We start from the raw sequence: 20720 nt of genomic DNA on the forward strand, positions 1-20720 counted from the left end.
ATATAGAGAAGGGATGTTTGGTGCACATAACCCTCATACTGTACTGTCTAAGGGAAACAACATGGCACCTCCCACCAGGTCTGGACTGGGAGTCAAAATAGGCCCTGGCATTTAGAGTACACAGAGGCCCAAACAGCCCCCCAGCCCAATAAATAGTGACTGTCTATGGCACCTTACAGCAGCCCCTCTGGCATTTGCCTGAATCCACAGATTGCCAGTCTGGGCCTGGGCCCTGGCATTCCAAGTACCCAGAGGCCCAAACAGCCCCCCCCCCCTAGCCCAATAAATAGTGACTGTCTATGGCATCTTACAGCAGCCCCTCTGGCATTTGCCTGAACCCACAGATTGCCAGTCTGGGCCTGGGCCCTGGCATTCCAAGTACCCAGAGGCCCAAACAGCCCCCCCCCCTAGCCCAATAAATAGTGACTGTCTATGGCATCTTACAGCAGCCCCTCTGGCATTTGCCTGAACGCACAGATTGCCAGTCTGGGCCTGGGTCCTGGCATTCCAAGTACCCAGAGGCCAGGGCCGGAACTAGGGGTAGGCAGAAGAGGCAGCTGCCTAGGGCGCAACGATGGAGGGGCGCCAGGCAGGAGCCTCTCCTGCCTACCCCTAGTGCTACTTTGTCATTGCCTCCGCCGCTTGTCATTAGCGGCGGAGGCAATGACTGAACTAACCGCCCCGCCCCCCCTGCACCGCCTCCTGTGCATTGGCGCGCATGCGCCGTTCGGGGAGGTGGGCGGAGTTTGCCGACCGGGTTGCCTAGGGCGCCCGGTCGGCTTGGCCCGCCCCTGCCAGAGGCCCAAACAGCCCCCCCCCCATACCCATATATATAAATATACAGAAAATGAATGTTCTGGGCACACAATAAGCTGTACCCCCATACTGTACTGTCTAAGGGAAACACTATGGCACCCCCTACCCATATGTATAAATACAAATATACAGAGAAGGAATGTTCTGGGCACACAATAAGCTGTACCCCCATACTGTACTATCTAAGGGAAACACTATGGCACCCCCTACCCATATGTATAAATACAAATATACAGAGAAGGAATGTTCTGGGCACACAATAAGCTGTACCCCCATACTGTACTGTCTAAGGGAAACACTATGGCACCTCCTACCCATATGTATAAATACAAATATACAGAGAAGGAATGTTCTGGGCACACAATAAGCTGTACCCCCATACTGTACTGTCTAAGGGAAACACTATGGCACCTCCTACCCATATGTATAAATACAAATATACAGAGAGGGAATGTTCTGGGCACACAATAAGCTGTACCCCCATACTGTACTGTCTAAGGGAAACACTATGGCACCCCCTACCCATATGTATAAATACAAATATACAGAGAAGGAATGTTCTGGGCACAGTTTTGCTTGTGTCTCTATAATGTATCGCCCTATAATCAACACTGGATTAATCCTCTGCTCGATCTTCAACTACAAAAAAATGATCAGTGCTTTTATTTATTAGGACGGGGAGCTGGGGGAGATTAAGAGCCGATCTGTCCGGGAGTCAATCCCATCAGATTTCCCAGGAGGCTATTTCCCCATTATATTCCCTTTATTCGCAGTATCCATCAGAGCCCAGTAAATGTTAGAGGAGCACTAATGACAGCATCCCAATTATCATATTGTTAATGAAGACATTTGTGAGCAGACTGTGACATTTAATGTTATCTGAGTAAACATGCCCGGGCCGGGACACATGTCTCTGTCTGTACCGATTCTGTTACACTGAGGGAGGGAATACCGTCCCAGAGCCGGATCTCTTCCTTGTCCTGATTCTGTACATATAATGCACAAGAGCCACTAATATCCTGTACATTATATCCTTATGCATGGTGCTCCCTGTGTGGGGACGACTGGGGTGGGGGTACTTGGGGTGGCAAGTCCCGAAAACCTCAGTCTGGTCCTGACAGTGCTTGGTGATGTCATCAGTTATAATCTGTGCTTAGTGATGTCATTTGTCAAATGACTCGCATTTGTGTATTATAATAAATTATGTACCCCCTGTTGTACAATAGCAGGATATTGGAAATCGCCTTGAAGTCCCATAACCTGTATATATATATATATATATATATATATATATATATATAAAATATGTTTTATCTGAGAGTTCCTCAACCTAACCTTTTCCCCTGTCGTAACCAATTCATGCTGTGAGTCACTGGCAGACTTCCCGTGCTCTAATTGGCTGGTTCCAGCGTGAGGTAGCAATGTGCAGTGCACTTCTGACATACATCGCGGTTGGGGTTTTTTGCAGTAGGAATATACGTTAATACACGAATAAACCATTTATAACTATTAATACAAAGGCCTTATTAATCATCTGCTCCAGTTACTGTATATTATAGTTGTGCCATTGTCTCCTTCCAGTAGCCCAATGACCCGTAGTAAAACGTAGGGAAGCAGGGGCATGACAGACGCGTTGGACAGACTTAGCCACTCCCAGTTGCAGGTGATTGGTTAGTTCGTAAGGGGTATAAAATGCGGGTAACTGTTCCCGCTTCTCACTCCATTTTAGTCAGCAGAGTAAAACGCCCACCCTCCCTCCCTATAGAGGTGGAGGTAGCGGAGTGTCGTTGGCGGGGTGATTAAGTTGGGGGAAAGCAATGGTTGGGTTAGGAGGGGAGTTTTATAGTTAAGTGGGGCTGGCATGCTTGGAACCTCAGGGGTAAGAAAGTGGATTAGGAGGTGAGTTTTGTTGGGTAGTTGGTTCCGGGCCAGAAGGGCAGCTGGCAGCGCCAGTTGCGCTGCGCAGTTATTGGATTGTTACAGTGTTTGGCTATTTAAAAGTTGATTTGTTTGTTATACAAACATTTGTGTTATGTTTGAGATGTTGTTTCACATTTGTTATTTATGTTATGTTTTAAATTAAAACTTCACTTGTTGTTAATAAATTTTCTGCAGCCATTTTTATCCCAAGAATTGGTGTCTGTTTGTTTATTGGGGATGGTAAGTAAAGAGGTAAAAGGGGGGTGTTGGTTGGGAGAAGGGCGGGTCAAGTTCCAACGTTACTCATGTCATGACTCTTCTGCCTAATCATGCACTTATCTGATGTGCCCCAAAGCTACTGTGGCCCTGACCCGGGGCTCCCGTCGCCCTGACCCGGGGCTCCCGTCGCCCTGACCCGGGGCTCCCGTCGCCCTGACCCGGGGCTCCCGTCGCCCTGACCCGGGGCTCCCGTCGCCCTGACCCGGGGCTCCCGTCGCCCTGACCCGGGGCTCCCGTCGGTCTTACCCGGGGCTCCTGTAGGTCTTACCCGGGCTACTGTCCCCCTTACCAGGGCAGTAATTTCATTTATTTCGAGCGCCTTTCCATTAGCTGTTAGTTTCTGAAACTGATATCAGGTGACGGCCGAAGAATCTAAATCCAGTACAGATATTTAGGTTGTCTAACCGCCATAAAGTTTATTAACCCATAGCGACCAATTGGATATTGGCTTTCAAGCAGCAAACCAAGGTGGGCTCTGATTGGCTGGTAGGGTTTTATTGTGTATTTCATTTATTTAGAATGCCTTCCAATTAGCGATTAGTTTCTGAAACTGATATCAGGTGACTGCGGAAGAATCTAAACCCAGTACAGATATTTAGGTTCGGTTTAACAGTTTATTGACCCCCAGTGACCACTTGGGTATTGGCTTTCAAGCAGCAAACCAAGGTGGGCTGTGATTGGCTGGTAGGGTTACTGGAACTGTCATTATATGAAGCCTGGGATACACAGCCGGAGCGCAGAGGGTTTGGGTGTTGGGTGGGGGGGGTTGTGATGGGACCAATTTCATCCCCGCTTAGTTGGAGTCAAAGGAAAATGAGTTTTTTTCAGAAGTATAATGAAAAGAAACAGTTAATCAAAATCTGCTTTGTTGCATTTTCAACCCCCCTTTTGCTTTCAAAAAAATCGTTTGAAGCCACATTCAGACTAAATGAGGCCGGCGCAGTCGCCAAGCTCGTATTCCCTCTGTAGCGCCCCTATAGCTGGACTTGAAAGCGCCTTATCGGAGTGAGCAGGACCGAGCCGCTCCTCTGACATGGCTACCCGCTCAGCGCTCAGGGGAAGCTGGCCGAGTGATGTGCCCTGGGAACAAATGGATTAGCCATTGATTATCCTTTGTGCACCTTTCCAGCCGGGGGGGGGGGGGCTGCCAGCCGCTATTGAGTGGATGCAATGGATCAATCTGCGGCCCCTGATGTTACTGTAAATTGTCAGCCTTTGTTGTTTCATCCATTCCAGTGGTTTTCAGAAGCCGTAAATCTTTCATGAAGTCACATGGTTTGCTTTTAACCCATTAATTGCCTGGAACGTAGTATCTACAGCACTGGCCAAAAAGCTTACAGCCACATTCAGCCATAACTGATCTTAAAGGAACAGTAACACCAAAAAATGAAAGTGTATAAAAGTAATAACAATATAATGTACTGTTGCCCTGCATTGCTACAACTGGTGTGTTTGCCTCAGAAACACTACTATAGTTTATATACATTAGCTGCTGTGTAGCCCCGGGGGCAGCCATTCAAAGGAGAAAAGGCACAGGTTACTTAGCAGATAACAGATAAACCCCCATTATATGGGGCTTATCTACTAGTTATCTGCTATGTAACCTGTGCCTTTTCTCCTTTTTTCCAGCTTGAATGGCTGCCCCCGGGGCTACACAGCAGCTCATTTATATAGTAGCTTTTCTGTAGCAAAAACACCATTTTTTTGCAGAGCAACAGCACATTATATTTTAATTACTTTAAAACACTTACATTTTTTTATGTTACTGTTCCTTTAAAGCTGAGCACTGAGGTGTATCTAGCAGGCCCAGACTGGCAATCTGTGGGTTCAGGCAAATGCCAGAGGGGCTGCTGTAAGGTGCCATAGTCACTCACTATTTATTGGGCTGGGGGGGCTGTTTGGGCCTCTGGGTACTTGGAATGCCAGGACCCAGGCCCAGACTGGCAATCTGTGGGTTCAGGCAAATGCCAGAGGGGCTGCTGTAAGATGCCATAGTCACTCACTATTTATTGGGCTGGGGGGGCTGTTTGGGCCTCTGGGTACTTGGAATGCCAGGACCCAGGCCCAGACTGGCAATCTGTGGGTTCAGGCAAATGCCAGAGTGGCTGCTGTAAGATGCCATAGACAGTCACTATTTATTGGGCTGGGGGGGCTGTTTGGGCCTCTGGGTACTTGGAATGCCAGGGCCTGTTTCACATTCCAGGCTGGACCTTGTATCTAGGAAAGGAAGCAGCCATGTTGCTCAAAAATTACCTTAACTGGCTTTTGGGCTAAGCCCCACACAAGAGTGGGCCACCACCACAATTTGCAAACCACTGCTCTACAGGTTCTGGACAAACTTGGGGTAGCCCTGCACCCAGGATACTGGCATAGTTTTATATTTTTGCTCTGGGTGGGCTACAAACAGATTTTGGGGGCTGTTCCTGCTGAATTGTGCTTAGTACAGGGGAATCCCTATGTGCCATAGTTTTATGGTATCTCTCTGTACAGGCTATGAGCAAACTTAGGGGGCTGTTCCTGCTGAATTGTGCTTAGTACAGGGGAATCCCTATGTGCCATAGTTTTATGGTATCTCTCTGTACAGGCTATGAGCAAACTTAGGGGGCTGTTCCTGCTGAATTGTGCTTAGTACAGGGGAATCCCTATGTGCCATAGTTTTATGGTATCTCTCTGTACAGGCTATGAGCAAACTTAGGGGGCTGTTCCTGCTGAATTGTGCTTAGTACAGGGGAATCCCTATGCTGCCATAGTTTTATGGTATCTCTCTGTACAGGCTATGAGCAAACTTAGGGGGCTGTTCCTGCTGAATTGTGCTTAGTACAGGGGAATCCCTATGCTGCCATAGTTTTATGGTATCTCTCTGTACAGGCTATGAGCAAACTTAGGGGGCTGTTCCTGCTGAATTGTGCTTAGTACAGGGGAATCCCTATGTGCCATAGTTTTATGGTATCTCTCTGTACAGGCTATGAGCAAACTTAGGGGGCTGTTTCCGTTGAATTGTGCTTAGTACAGGGGGAATCCCTATGCTGCCATAGTTTTATGGTATCTCTCTGTACAGGCTATGAGCAAACTTAGGGGGCTGTTCCTGCTGAATTGTGCTTAGTACAGGGGAATCCCTATGTGCCATAGTTTTATGGTATCTCTCTGTACAGGCTATGAGCAAACTTAGGGGGCTGTTCCTGCTGAATTGTGCTTAGTACAGGGGAATCCCTATGTGCCATAGTTTTATGGTATCTCTCTGTACAGGCTATGAGCAAACTTAGGGGGCTGTTCCTGCTGAATTGTGCTTAGTACAGGGGAATCCCTGTGCTGCCATATATTTGTGGGGATTCTACCCCTATCTAATGATTCAGCCCTAAACGCAGATTTTACTTGGGCGCCCGATTGGCAAGACAACCAATATCCAAAGCTTTTGTGATATCTGTCGTCTCATTGATCAACCATACACTCACAGAATATTGTATGTGTATGGCCAGCTTTATCTTGCTGCTAGGGTTCAAATTACCTTAGCAACCAGGCAGTGGTTTTAAAAAGAAACAGGAATATGAATAGAGAAGGGCCTAAGTAAAAATAAGTAATAAAAAGTAACAGTAACAATAAAACTGGAGCCTCACAGAGCAATAGTTTTTTGGTTGCCGGGGTCAGTGACCCCCATTTGAAAGCTGGAAAGAGTCCGAAGAAGAAGGCAAATAATTCTAAAAGTATATAAAATTAATAATGAAGATCAATTGAAAAGTTTCTTAGAATTGGCCATTCTATAACATACGTAAAGCTAACTTAAATGTAAACCATAGAGCGCCAACAGGCGGCTTTGGGCCGACAGTCACAATGAGAATGAGCCCCTTCCTTGGGAGTATTAGCGCAAGCCGAGCCGGATCACGTTGGGGTCATGTTGGCTGGCGGAGTTTCCAACCTGATGTTTGAGACCAAGTGATTTCCCGAGCTCCGAGCGCCCCCACTTCAAAGCCAGCGCGTTTCTCCTGCCAGAGATGTGGGCGGTAAGAAAGAAAAATCGATGCTTTTTTGGCAGTTAAGTGGGACAGAACGTTTAAATTCCTAAATCATCCGCGCAGAGAGAGAGGGAGAACTTCAGAGCCACCGAGCCGGGATTTATCATATTGAAAAGTACGAGCCCCGGGCAAGTGGAGCGAATTTATACAGAGCGCTGTGTCTGAGGCTCTGCCGGCGCCGCTCCCTGCCCCCGGCCTCATTCTCATTGGATTTGCTGGTTTTTATTCTTAATTTGTTTTTGTAACAGTCTAAACATGGGAGCCGCTGACCTAACGCGTGTTCTTGGGAATGAACATGGTCCGTCGCTCGGCCGGCTACAAACAGGGTTTGTGTGGGATATAAATACAGGCATGGGACCCGTTATCCACACTGTGCTGATAACTTCATAAGGAACCATTGAGAAGGGTGTATTCTTATGGGCTATTCGAGGCCCTTGAGTATTAAAACGAATACAGGTACGGGACCTGGGGTTTTCCGGATAAGGGATCTTTCTGTAATTTGGATCTCCACAATTTGTCTGCTAAAAATCATTTAAATATTGAATAAACCCAATAGGGCTGTTCTGCCCCAATAAGGGGTAATTATATCTTAGTTGGGATCAAGTACAGGTACTGTTTTATTATTACAGAGAAAAGGGAATCATTTAACCATTAAATAAACCCAATAGGGCTGTTCTGCCCCAATAAGGGGTAATTATATCTTAGTTGGGATCAAGTACAGGTACTGTTTTATTATTACAGAGAAAAGGGAATCATTTAACCATTAAATAAACCCAATAGGGCTGTTCTGCCCCAATAAGTGGTAATTATATCTTAGTTGGGATCAAGTACAGGTACTGTTTTATTATTACAGAGAAAAGGGAATCATTTAACCATTAAATAAACCCAATAGGGCTGTTCTGCCCCAATAAGGGGTAATTATATCTTAGTTGGGATCAAGTACAGGTACTGTTTTATTATTACAGAGAAAAGGGAATCATTTTTAAAAATTAGAATTATTTGCTTATAATGGAGTCTATGGGAGATGGCCTTTCCGGAACTTTCTGGATAACCGGTTTCCGGATAAGGGATCCCATACCTGTTTATCTACTGAACTGCAGGGCCATTATCTATATAGGCTCCCATGAGCCCACATCTAGGGTGGGGCAGCTTTAAGGGGGTGGTCAATGGGTGCCTACTGTATATATTCAATAAATTATTGCAAATAAATGCCCCCAGCTCTGGCCAAATCCGGTGGCAGAAGTGAGGAGGGGGTGCGGGCTTTCCCAGTGATTGGTGCATTTGAATGATAGATGGGTCAAGGCCCGCCGTGGCAGTGTCTAGGTTCTGGCACATGACTGGCTGCTGTAAGATGCCATAGACAGTCAGGTTGGGGTCTCTGTGCGCTTGAAGTTCCATTGCCTATTCTAAATCCTAGTCAGGGTATATAGGTCAGCTGTGTTGTGCCAACAAATACAAAATGTGTCCTAATATGCCCTTAAATTACAGAAAAGCACTGCACATAGTACAGGGAATATATGGGAATATATATGTGGGTATAAAAGGTAAAGGCTATGAGCAGAATTAAATTGTTCCTGCTGTAGATATTCCATTTATGTCCCACTTGGATCAGTCGCACCCCCAGTGACAGCGGAACTGTATACCCTGACTTGCTGGGCCGGGGCCGGTATTACATATTTACTGGCAATGTACATAAAGGGGAACAGGCCACTCCCTTAATGTTTAAATTTCACAAACAAAAAGAAAGTAAATGTATAGTTGCCCTATTTTCCCTGTTATATCCCTACTGGCACATACAGCCAGAGTACTGTCTTGGCTCTGTAGCTTGTTATTGACCTACACGTTCAGTATTGTTTGGATGCCGGCTTACGTGGCGCGGCTTTGATTAAATTGATCGGCCAATCAAATAACCAATATGGACTCGAGGGAAAGTAATTAGTCCTTGTATTCTTTCTATACAATGGGAAAGTTTTAAAGGAAAAAAAGGATGACCAGCAATGTTATTCCAAAGATGCAACTTTAGGAGGCGGAACCCAGTGTTCATCCCGCAGTAACGCAGCTGGGGGTGTCGGATAAGATGAACGTGACGACAAAGTCTGATTATAAAGCTGATTTGTCCTTTCCGGACGGTGTTGGTAGCTTATTGGCTTGTGTAGGGGGTCAAAAAAGTGGTGTAAAAATCTGATCAGATAAGGACCTCCTCAGCTTGTTGATGTTATGATTCCCAATCAGTTGATCACAGGGGTGTCATTTCATGCCACGAACATCTACACAAACCAGAAAAGGGGGTTGGGTCATTTGCAGATCCCGGCTGGCCACCTCGCACCATTCCCCTATGGCACAAACACAACAGTGGGTGGGGAGGAACGCGTCTCTTTTGCCCACCCATAGTTCCAGCCCTGGTTATGTGACAAGAAGTAAAGAGCCCAGGAATAACCCAAATGGGTTCCTGCTTTGTGTCTCATAGCCACCACCAAAGCTGTCCATACATTTAATGGTCTCCTCATTTGGCTCGGTTGCCAAATCTTTACCACTTTGGCAGGCAGCTTCAATTATTGGCATGGAGACCAACGATCAGATCATACTTTGGGCTTTTGGGGACCTGTTGTATGAAGACCTCATCAATGTGCCACAGTGACGGTTGGACAAGGGCCATCTGAGGGCCTCGCTCACGTGCCAGAGGGGCCAAGCTGGCAGTTAGCACCACATAACTGTGCAAAAACGTATTCCATCCCATTTTCATAGTTTTCCTTAGTGTTGGCAGAGCCCCTTTATTTCCAGTGCAACCTGCATCCCCTTCCAATATCTGATTGGCAGAATGGATTTTCTTTTTCTTTCCAACTGCTGCTCTGTGGGGTCCCAGAAATGGTTCTGATAGTGGCCCATCTTTGGCACTGCCCAGCCTGGAGCACCATGTGGCCATGCAACGGAAGCCCAAGGAACAATCTATGGCAAACTGAATGCTGCGGGGAAGGGGCCCTAATGGTAGTAGAAGTATTTGTGCTGCTGGGGAAGGCATCAATATGGGAGCAAAGGGGAGGATGTGACATTGCATGTGATAAGTTGTTCTTCCTCCTTAATGGAGTACTGATGGGTTCAGTCAGTCTGAAATTGCAAGAAGGCAGAGCCGGATCAGAGGTTAATAACTCTTCCACTGGGACGGATCAGAGCAATGGCTCAAGGTCAGGTAACCTTCAACCTTCAGTGACCCATTCCTTGTCAATATGGTTCCTGAGCGCTAATATGTGTCTAATCACTGTCACTGGCGCCTCGGATGGATCGTTTGGGGAGAAGCCCAGAGGGCAGCAGGCAGAGGACAAGCCTAGTGAGAGAGAGGCCAATCAGAGAGCCTCCGTTCTTTTATGGTTCATTCAGTAGAGCCAGAAGCAGCCATATAATATTCCATTGAGTCTTAAATGAGAGCGACAACACAGCAATATGAGAGGCCGTTAATTAGTCTGTCATTCTAGGAGACAGCCATTAAGAGGCTGGAATGGAGACACTGCCTTTCTGTCTCTGCAGTGGAACAGACACAATATACTGTACAAAGCATTCCTAAAAACAATACGTCCCGTATGAAATGCAGGTAAAATAAATGGAGTTTCCAACCTGTCTCTTGTTGGGTGCAAATATAACTTCCAGCACCCACCAAAGGCCTAAAGTCCTCCTTCATATACATTATTCGGTACATTAGTGCTCCAGCACCTCTTTTAGGTTCCCCGGAACCCCCTCTCTGTGTATCATGGACTCACAAAGGTTTGATGGGACTTGGGCTCAACATTTTTGGAGAATGGCCTGCTGGGTGGGGCTGGGTGTCTGCTGTTGAAAGGGACCTTGCGGCTCATACAGAAGGCTCCATGGTAGATCCCCCACCAAGGGAGCAGCCCTCGGGTACAGCCGACACCCAGCCCCACCAGTCACCCCCCCAGACCCTCTTAAGGAGTTTCAATATGGATATTAGGATAAACCATTGGTCTTATGAACAAAAACATATCAAGTTCAGGAAAAATCAAACTATCAAGACTAAAATCCAAGGTTCAAGACGGACATAAAAGAAAGAATAAAAAGACTAGAAGAGTCTTAACCAAGGAGATAGAAACGCAACAGCCACACTTTTTTTTTCTTCCAACTTGGGGTAATAAGCCAGACACTGGATTCCATTACGAGCAGGGTCAGACTGGGGGGGTGAAGGGCCCACTGGGGCCCGCGCCCATAGCCTCCCACCCCCCTAACCCCCCTCGCAGGGCCCCACACCCAATGTCCTTCCCCAAGCGCGTAAATTTAACACATCAGGGGAGGAGTGGTCGGGCAGGGGGAGTGCCGCAGGGGTCGGGTCTAGTCCGACCCTGACCACGAGACTATACCATCATATGGGGCACCATGCCTTCTGTTTTACTTGTCTGGGGGTGCGCTCTGGGGATCCTGCAGGGAAACCAACTGCCCTCTCTCCCGCTTTACAGCTGTAATGAACAGGCCCTCTTCTGTTCATATACCAGCCTCTCATTCAAACCACTCCATGGTTGCTAAGGTAATTTGGACCATAGCAACCAGATAGCTGCTAAAACTCTAAACTGGAGAGCTGTTAAACAAAAATAAAAAAAAATGAAGACCAATTGCAAACTGTCTCAGAGTATTACTTTCTACATCATACTAAAAGTTACCTCAACAACCCCTTTAAGTATGAGATTACTGGGGAGCACAGGGCAGAGTGCAAAGAATGGGTGCAACGTGCTGTGTCTGGATAATGGGTTTCTTGATACTAGATCCCGTACCTGTAGTTTTGAAAGGAAGAAAGTTAAAGTAAATTGTTAGGGAGGCAGCGGGTCTGGGTTGGAAGGGGCCACAGGGTTTTATACCCGGGCTTCTGTTATTATTGTAAAAATATGTGTATCTGGCACTATGGGAATAAATAGTGATGAACAATAACATATTCTGGTTTCTATATAGAGAGTCACACAGTAGACTTCCCATTCCCTGCCTTAATAGAGGCTTCGTTGAGGTATTTGTTTATTATAGTTATCCATAGTGGAGGGAGCTGCCATACTGTTTGCCCCAGGAATGATACTAGACTTTGGTTAAATTTCCGATGTCAGATGGAAATAATATTGGGTGATGTGTAATAATTTTATTTTTCCGCAATTAGAGGTTCATCTGTTTGTTGTTCAGTAGATGTTATTATCCCTTTGAGTTTGGTTGGGCAAAAGCGTTCTTACTACCTCCCATAGCCCTCCTAGTGTGTAATAATCTCCAAGGGATCAGGGCTGGCATGGCCGTATAGACCAGTAGGGTATGGTGTCATGTTCTTTGCTGTATGGGCAGCGTCATTGGGCCACAACTCACTGCTCCATAGCAACGATAACCTTCAACTTGGGCTTTTTATTCACGTGTCTCTTTAAAGGGTGGTTCCCCTTCAGGTAAGCTTTTACATTGTTATAGAATGGCCTACTGTTAGCAATCTTTTGAATAGTCTTCATTTTATTTGTTATAGTCTTTGAATTATTTGCCTCCTTCTTCTGACTCTTTCCAGCTTTCAAATGGGGGTCACTGACCCCGGCAGCCAATAAAACTATTGCTCTGTGAGGCTACAATTTTATTGTTATTGCTACTGTTCATTACTTATCTTTCTATTGTGGCCCTCCTCTATTCATATTCCTGTTTCTCTTTCAAAGCACTGCCTGGTTGCTAGGTTAAATTGGACCCTAGCAACCAGATAGCTGCTAAAGTTCCAGACTGAAGAGCTGCTGAGAAAAAAGCGAAATAATTTAAAAGCTGCAAATGATGAAAAAATTAAGACCAATTGTAAACTGTCTCTGATATCAAGCATAGGAGTAATCTACTTTAATCAGGAAGCAAGTGTGAACTTGCCCACCCAACTACTACAATTGCAAGCTCACATTTTGTCCCAAAGTGTACTAATGGCAGTGCCATGTTTATGGGCTCAGTCCCCCCTAGGCCCAAAGTGTACTAATGGCAGTGCCATGTTTATGGGCTCAGTCCCCCCTAGGCCCAAAGTGTACTAATGGCAGTGCCATGTTTATGGGCTCAGTCCCCCCTAGGCCCAAAGTGTACTAATGGCAGTGCCATGTTTATGGGCTCAGTCCCCCCTAGGCCCAAAGTGTACTAATGGCAGTGCCATGTATAAGGGCTCAGTTCCCCCTAGGCCCAAAGTGTACTAATGGCAGTGCCATGTTTATGGGCTCAGTCCCCCCTAGGCCCAAAGTGTACTAATGGCAGTGCCATGTTTATGGGCTCAGTCCCCCCTAGGCCCAAACTGTACTAATGGCAGTGCCATGTTTATGGGCTCAGCCCCCCCTAGGCCCAAAGTGTACTAATGGCAGTGCCATGTTTATGGGCTCAGTCCCCCCTAGGCCCAAAGTGTACTAATGGTAGTGCCATGTTTATGGGCTCAGCCCCCCTAGGGCCAAAGTGTACTAATGGCAGTGCCATGTTTATGGGCTCAGTCCCCCCTAGGCCCAAAGTGTACTAATGGCAGTGCCATGTTTATGGGCTCAGTCCCCCCTAGGCCCAAAGTGTACTAATGGCAGTGCCATGTTTATGGGCTCAGTCCCCCCTAGGCCCAAAGTGTACTAATGGCAGTGCCATGTTTATGGGCTCAGTCCCCCCTAGGCCCAAAGTGTACTAATGGCAGTGCCATGTTTATGGGCTCGGTCCCCCCTAGGCCCAAAGTGTACTAATGGCAGTGCCATGTTTATGGGCTCAGTCCCCCCTAGGCCCAAAGTGTACTAATGGCAGTGCCATGTTTATGGGCTCAGTCCCCCATAGACCCAAAGTTCTCTAATAGTGACATATTTAATGCTCTCTATTCTCACCTATTATAACTTCAGACTCTCCCAGTATAACACAGTCCCTGGTTGCCTATATTAAAGCAAGCAGTCCCCTTCCCAGCTGCTCCTTAGCCTTGCTGATTCCCCCGATGCATGTTACGGTTTATAATCAGTAGTGCCTTCCCCACAGGCCGCCTCCGGTCAAGGACACTTCCAACAAAGACAAATGCCGGCACATGGCAGATACACACGCGCCAGTCGTTATCTAACCAGGCTGCCCGAATGGCCACAGCTAGAGAAACATTCGCCAGGTTAGCAGCCCCACAGACATGTCAGTATCCTCAGCACATCACGGCCTGCTGATTAAATCTAATAGCTGCAACCCATAACAGCACAATGGATTCCAGAACATTAAGGTATGAAAGCAAAACAGCGCCCTGTATAAATCTACATTACCTATATTAGCGGCTAGTTTGTAAAGGCCCTTTGCAACCATTGCTCAGCCCTGGGAAGGAATGCTACTAGTCACATCAACCAGTTTTATATCTGATCATTCTAATCATATTGTCAATAATTTAGGTACACAGAGAGAGAAAGGCATAGATGGAGGAATAGCTAGAGAGGGACAGAGAGATGGATAGATAATTCTGAGTCTGTGCTATTCATATGCAGAAAGAAGGTGGCTTTACATTAGACGGATATACACAGATAAATAGTATATGTAGAAATGGATATATATATATATATATATATATATAATTAAAAGTCCAGGAAAGGTGCACACAGAAAACTCCAGGTAATGCCTGGGTGCATGGTTATATATATATATAGCTAGAAAAATAAAGTAGAGAACTAGATGGACTGAGAGCAGTGGCTTACCTAGATGTTACTGGGCCCCACAGCAAGTTCAAGAGCCAAAACATTTGTAAGTTGTTCTGTTGTACCAAGATATATTGAAATTGCTCATTAATTAGGACCTCACTGGGCCCCTACACTCCGGGGCCCCCATTGCAACTCCAGGGCCCCCATTGCTTCCTCCATAGTCACAACCCTGACAGAGACAAGTAGCTAAAGAGCTGTATAGACAGGGAGATGGACGAGAGAAGGATAGATTGACAGACAGAGATAGACTGATGGTTGGGCGGAAGGATCAATATATTTTAGGTATTTTAGACTGTACCAATGCAGCCAGGTTTTTATTGGAGTCATTACAAACACACTATTATTATGAGTTTATCCCATGCCTTCCTCTCTGCCGCTCCTTCTCTCGCACTCTTCCTCCCCCACCCTTTCTCTTAATTGGTTCACAGACAGGGAAGAATTGGGTAAAAAAAAAGCAAAAAAATAATAAAAAAGCAAAAAAAAAAACTCCAGCAGCATAAATCCAATTGCCTCCTGAGTAGGACGGAGCTGGGAAGATTTGACAAGGAGAGATGCTGCTATTGAATGAAAGAAAAAAAAAAAGAAGGAAAGAGAGAAAAAAAAAGTAGGAATTAAGAAAAAAAAAAATCCAAACGGCACCAAAAGTAAGCAAAATCTGCAACTCAAAAGCAAACTTAAAAAAAAAATATTTGCATTAATATATAAAATAATAATGAAGTAGCAGTGGGAACAGCAATAAAACACCCAGAATGCTTAGTGCCGGCGACCCTTGCTATTTGCACCTCCGACTGGGGGGGAATTAGGGAAAGGATGGGAGTCGCATCCCTGGGTCAAACTCTATGAATTCTCCTTCATCCATATGCCACATATTACCCCAAATACCCCGTACATACCCATATATACCCAAACATGTATTGCCTGGTAAAACCTGGAAATGCAACATTATAGTAAAGTAGGTTTCTGACGGCCTTGGGAAAGCTCAGTTAAAAGTTTCAGGCCCTTCTCCTTATCTAGGGTTAATGAGTCAGTTTCAGATCAACCACTCGTTACATATACGTCATCAATATATCCATATCAATAAATTATCTCCTAGATATTCTATCTGGGCATGGAGGTAGTATATATATCGATGCCTTATGTATACATTCCCATAATCAATGCATCTGTATTAATCCATACACAAACCAAATATATCTGTATCTCTATGGAGGATCAGTCTGAGTATCTCTATATACACACATTGAATACATATATAATGTAGCTATACATACACATACGATATAAAATCCCCAAACTATAAATTCTAATTTTCTTCAATAAAAAGGAAAAAAAAAGATTTGGAAAAACAAAAATAACAAATAAAACAAGTTCAAAATATGCACATCTAAAAAACAAAATCCTTATCTCATAACCTGGGGGTATTCCATATGGCATTACAGAGAATGTGTTGGTCACACAGGAAAAATACAAGTGCCTGAAAGTTGGCGTATACATAGCGTGGAGCAAAATGAGCGATATCTGAAGAACGGAAACAAGAAAAATCTATTGAAAAAGAAGAAGAAGAAAGGTACAAAAAGGAAGAAAAAAAAGTACTCACCAAGCAAGAAAATGGCAGAGGTAAAAAGGTCACAAGAGAAGAAGGGAGTGAGGCGGCAGGGAAGGAGGAGAGCTAGGTGGCAGCTAGCAAAGAGGCAGATGCTGGGATACAAAGTGTCAGCTGCTCGACCAGGCTGGATACAAAGTAACAGCATCCAGGGACTGAAGGCAGCATACTACCCTCTGGGAGAAACCACTATCCAGCAAATGGGGGTGGAAATATCTATAAAACTGGTTTAACTCAATCACCGTTGTGCCCTTCTGCAGGTTTCCTTCTTTACACGTTTAGTTAAACCGATTGTAATTAGCGACAGGCATGAAATAACACTAAAGGCTTGTTCAGCACATCCCAGAGTCTTCCTCACACTCCCCCCGCTCTTGGCGCAGGGTTGGAACAGTCCAGCTGATGCCTTATTAAATAGCTGGGGCTGTATGATGTTGGGCAGGGGGAGAGGCAGTGCCTGTGCGAGGGGTCGCTGCGTGATTAATCAGGGAAATCGCACTATTTATACGCCTGTCGGGCGCCATGCACACCCACAACGAACGCATATATATATATATATATATACACACACACACTATATATATATCTCTATAGGTGTATATGGCCCTGCATAGTGTCAGCCGGGGATACTTGTACATCTGTATATAATGTGCTGAGCGGCAGCGCATAGATATAAATCTCTTACCTACAGGTATAGGAACAGGGAAGCTGGGCTTTACATAGAGCTGCTCCCAATGGTATAGTAATGGGGATAAACCTGTCCCTGTATGTAATCATCTGTCATCTCTAGGGAGCGACAGAACCTTGTCTGATACAGTGCACCCCATACAGACTAGCACAGCCCCAAACCTCTGCCCAGAGGCTATTATCCCCCCACTGCTACTATAGGCACCATCTCTCCCTACTATACCTGCTATCCCACAGCCCCAGTCCCTTCCCAGAGGCTATTATCCCCCCCACTGCTACTATAGGCACCATCTCTCCCTACTATACCTGCTATCCCACAGCCCCAGTCCCTTCCCAGAGGCTATTATTCCCCCACTGCTACTATAGGCACCATCTCTCCCTACTATACCTGCTATCCCACAGCCCCAGTCCCTTCCCAGAGGCTATTATCCCACTGCTACTATAGGCACCATCTCTCCCTACTATACCTGCTATCCCACAGCCCCAGTCCCTTCCCAGAGGCTATTATCCCCCCACTGCTACTATAGGCACCATCTCTCCCTACTATACCTGCTATCCCACAGCCCCAGTCCCTTCCCAGAGGCTATTATCCCCCACTGCTTCTATAGGCACCATCTCTCCCTACTATACCTGCTATCCCACAGCCCCAGTCCCTTCCCAGAGGCTATTATCCCCCCACTGCTACTATAGGCACCATCTCTCCCTACTATACCTGCTATCCCACAGCCCCAGTCCCTTCCCAGAGGCTATTATCCCCCCCCTAAATTGTGCAAAACTATAAGTTCCATGCAGGATGCTGCCGCTTTGCAGAGCGATTTGACAAAATTAGATAACTGGGCAGCAAACTGGAAAATGAGGTTCAATGTTGATAAGTGCAAAGTTATGCACTTTGGTAGAAATAATATAAACGCAAACTATCTACTGAATGGTAGTGTGTTGGGGGTTTCCTTAATGGAGAAGGATCTAGGGGTTTTTGTTGATAACAAGTTGTCTAATTCCAGGCAGTGTCATTCTGTGGCTACTAAAGCAAATAAAGTGCTGTCTTGTATAAAAAAGGGCATTGACTCAAGGGATGAGAACATAATTTTGCCCCTTTATAGGTCCCTGGTAAGGCCTCACCTTGAGTATGCAGTGCAGTTTTGGGCTCCAGTCCTTAAGAAGGATATTAATGAGCTGGAGAGAGTGCAGAGACGTGCAACTAAACTGGTTAAGGGGATGGAAGATTTAAACTATGAGGTTAGACTGTCGAGGTTGGGGTTGTTTTCTCTGGAAAAGAGGCGCTTGCGAGGGGACATGATTACTCTGTACAAGTACATTAGAGGGGATTATAGGCAGTTGGGGGATGTTCTTTTTTCCCATAAAAACAATCAACGCACCAGAGGTCACCCCTTTAGATTAGAGGAACGGAGCTTCCATTTGAAGCAGCGTAGGTGGTTTTTCACGGTGAGGGCAGTGAGGTTATGGAATGCCCTTCCTAGTGATGTGGTAATGGCAGATTCTGTTAATGCCTTTAAGAGGGGCCTGGATGAGTTCTTGATCAATCAGAATATCCAAGGCTATTGTGATACTAATATCTACAGTTAGTACTAGTGGTTGTATTTATAGTTTATGTATGTGAGTATAGATTGGTAGGTGTGGGTTAGGTGTGCTGGGTTTACTTGGATGGGTTGAACTTGATGGACACAGGTCTTTTTTCAACCCTATGTAACTATGTAACTATGTAAGCCCCAGTCTCTTCCCAGAAGCTATTATCCCCCCACTGCTACTATAGGCACCATCTCTCCCTACTATACCTGCTATCCCACAGCCCCAGTCTCTTCCCAGAAGCTATTATCCCCCCACTGCTACTATAGGCACCATCTCTCCCTACTATACCTGCTATCCCACAGCCCCAGTCCCTTCCCAGAGGCGATTATTCCCCCACTGCTACTATAGGCACCATCTCTCCCTACTATACCTGCTATCCCACAGCCCCAGTCCCTTCCCAGAGGCTATTATCCCACTGCTACTATAGGCACCATCTCTCCCTACTATACCTGCTATCCCACAGCCCCAGTCCCTTCCCAGAGGCTATTATCCCCCCACTGCTACTATAGGCACCATCTCTCCCTACTATACCTGCTATCCCACAGCCCCAGTCCCTTCCCAGAGGCTATTATCCCCCCACTGCTACTATAGGCACCATCTCTCCCTACTATACCTGCTATCCCACAGCCCCAGTCCCTTCCCAGAGGCTATTATCCCCCCACTGCTACTATAGGCACCATCTCTCCCTACTATACCTGCTATCCCACAGCCCCAGTCCCTTCCCAGAGGCTATTATCCCCCCACTGCTACTATAGGCACCATCTCTCCCTACTATACCCGCTATCCCACAGCCCCAGTCCCTTCCCAGAAGCTATTATCCCACTGCTACTATAGGCACCATCTCTCCCTACTATACCTGCTATCCCACAGCCCCAGTCCCTTCCCAGAGGCTATTATCCCCCCACTGATACTATAGGCACCATCTCTCCCTACTATACCTGCTATCCCACAGCCCCAGTCCCTTACCAGAGGCTATTATCCCACTGCTACTATAGGCACCATCTCTCCCTACTATACCTGCTATCCCACAGCCCCCAGTCCCTTCCCAGAGGCTATTATCCCCCCACTGCTACTATAGGCACCATCTCTAGACCTAGTAGGTGTCATTAAGTCTCTGATTACCTTGATGATAGCCAAAGTGGTCATGTTTTCCTTGGTAGCCTTACAGATGGAGTGCAGCAAGTCACAGACCTGGAGAAAGGCCCAACATCAATAATCTGGAAATCCTTCTACATTTTGCAATTAATAATTCATAGGGTTATCATTACAGCAGTACAGCCGGGGGATCACATGCTATATTCAGTTCTACAGCCTGTACTTTCCCTCTATTTTCTGCATTTCTCTCTTTATGCTCCATAGTGAATATGTTAAATGATTTTGGGAGCCTGGAGCCCCCCAGCAGATGAATAGATACCGACTGGACAACCATGAAGCCTATAGCTCACGTTTCTATAGGGCCTGTGGTCTGTTCCTTGGGAATGGGAGGGATACGTGCCTACCTGGCTCTCTTTGGCCTCTGATTCAGTTGTGTGATCTTGTCTCTGCCTCATTAATTCTACATTCTCCTGTCTCCCCCATTCTAAAGCACTTCCCTTGCACCCTCTCTCCAAGAAACCTCGCAGGAGGTAAACATTCCGGAACAGACTATAGATTAGAAAGAAGAACGAATGAAGAAAAGAGAATATTTAGGGAACGGTTGGAATGGGAGACTGAACATGCAGATGGAGGGAGGATTGTGGGTAAGGAGGCTACTTTTGGACTTCACTTGGCCTTGATACAGTCTAATACAGGTATGGGATCCCTTATCTGGAAACCCTTTATCCAGAAAGCTCCAAATTACGGAAAGCCTGTCTGCCATAGACTCCATTTCAATCAACTGATTCAGAATTTTAAAACTGATTTCCTTTTTCTTCTTTTTGTACTTGATCCCAACTAAGATATAATTACCCCTTATTGGGGGCAGAACAGCCCTATTGGGTTTATTTAATGGTTAAATGATTCCCTTTTCTCTGTAATAATAAAACAGTACCTGTACTTGATCCCAACTAAGATATAATTACCCCTTATTGGGGGCAGAACAGCCCTATTGGGTTTATTTCATGGTTAAATGATTCCCTTTTCTCTGTAATAATAAAACAGTACCTGTACTTGATC

The 20720-nt window shown here is 45.9% G+C and overlaps 1 protein-coding gene across 3 annotated transcripts in view; it reads right to left on the reverse strand.

Moving 5' to 3' along the window:
* Window positions 1–16426, reverse strand: part of raly (RALY heterogeneous nuclear ribonucleoprotein) — a 74146-nt gene extending 57720 nt beyond the window's left edge. For all 3 annotated transcript variants that reach the window (XM_002932879.5, XM_004918526.4, XM_031894301.1), the window contains exon 1: window positions 16290–16426. The gene's annotated coding sequence lies outside the window, so the exon portion shown is untranslated. The remainder of the gene's footprint in view (window positions 1–16289) is intronic.
* Window positions 16427–20720: the final 4294 nt, after the last annotated feature.

The sequence above is a fragment of the Xenopus tropicalis genome, chromosome 10, assembly GCF_000004195.4.
Source record: "Xenopus tropicalis strain Nigerian chromosome 10, UCB_Xtro_10.0, whole genome shotgun sequence".
Lineage (NCBI taxonomy): Eukaryota > Metazoa > Chordata > Amphibia > Anura > Pipidae > Xenopus > Xenopus tropicalis.